Consider the following 1,380-nt stretch of genomic DNA (forward strand, 5'->3'; position numbering starts at 1 on the left):
CACAAAACCATTTAGGTCAGAAATAGGGCTGCATGAAAGTAAGCGATTTCCAGGCATACTTTGATCATAGTAGGAGAGAGGAAGAAGGAGGATGGGGTTAAATTTTATCAGAATGCTTGACATGATGAATGGTTTTGCATTCCCGGCACAGCACGACCGCCAGAGAGTAGCACAACCTACATAACCAACAACCAAGATATACATGCACTGTAGTGACCTGCATTTTAATTCGGTGGCTGGCTCCACTGTCAGTCTTCTGAGACGCTCTTCAAAGTCACACACATGCACTGAACAGTCACAAGCGTATGCAGAGTACCCTTGAACATGTTTCCATATGGTGCTTTAGCGCAACTTCTAAATGAATAACCATGCAGTGTGTGTGTGTGTGCGTGTGTGTGTGTGCTTGTGTGTGTCACACTCTGGACTCATTCACTGCCTTTTTGTTCTGTTTCCTGTTTTATTTTGAATCCCTTCCAGTTACTACGCTTTCAGGTCTAGTCTGAGCTTCACACATTGTCACATGACCCACACAGCTGCATTCAATTAGTAATCTACTCTGTATTTAATCTCCAGTACTCACTTCAGTCCTCTGCCAGATTGTCGCGTGATTTCACCACTTTCCAGCATTACTCTGATTGACCCAGTGATAGAACCCTGAACCGACCTTGTTTGTTTTTGAGCCTGCCTGACCCCTGCCTGTACCGTCGCCTGTTTTGTCCGCCTGGTTACCTGTAAGTCTCTAAGCCTGATCTGTCTACCTGGTTCCAATCAACGCCTGTCGGACCTCTGATTCTGCCTACACCTTGTCTGTACCATCACCTGATCTGATTGCCTGTTAACTGACCCTTGGACTGTTTTGCTGGATCTGATTAAAGCCTTTACCCTTTACCTGCCTGTCTCAAGTGCCGTACATGTGGGTCCGCCATATCAGGAAGCCTGACAGTGTGAGAGAGAGAAGACCGATAGGTGGGAAGATTGCAGTGATCGTAAACAACGCCAACAGAGGAAAACATGGGTGGTCCTTCATCGCCCTTGTGCTTAAATCGATGACTTGCACGATTTCACGTTGTTCATTTCCACTTTTAAAACACACTGCATGTGGGAATAAAGACTTAATAAACACCTTTGCCCAAAGAATGATAAATTCTTTACCCAAGACATGTCTGGAACAATTATGTCAACTTATTTTGTGCCTCTCTTTTTCTCAGGACAGCAGGTGCAAGAATTACTAATTCTGATGTATTCTGGTTTTGTGCAGCACATAATTTGGTTTATTTTACAAGCAGAACTGAAAAACAGACACTGCTGCATTTCTTTGGTACCTAACGCTCTTGAAAGTGCTGCGTACATAATCTGGTGTTATTTATGGTAGGAAAGTAA

The 1,380-nt window shown here is 44.0% G+C and overlaps 1 long non-coding RNA gene across 1 annotated transcript; it reads left to right on the forward strand.

The window, feature by feature from the left end:
- Positions 1-487: 487 nt before the first annotated feature.
- LOC114863087 (uncharacterized) lies at positions 488-1,156 on the forward strand. The gene is made up of 2 exons (XR_003787107.2): positions 488-731; positions 904-1,156. It is a non-coding gene; the product is annotated as an uncharacterized LOC114863087 (long non-coding RNA).
- Positions 1,157-1,380: the final 224 nt, after the last annotated feature.

The sequence above is a fragment of the Betta splendens genome, chromosome 9 (genome assembly GCF_900634795.4).
Source record: "Betta splendens chromosome 9, fBetSpl5.4, whole genome shotgun sequence".
In the NCBI taxonomy this organism is placed as follows: domain Eukaryota; kingdom Metazoa; phylum Chordata; class Actinopteri; order Anabantiformes; family Osphronemidae; genus Betta; species Betta splendens.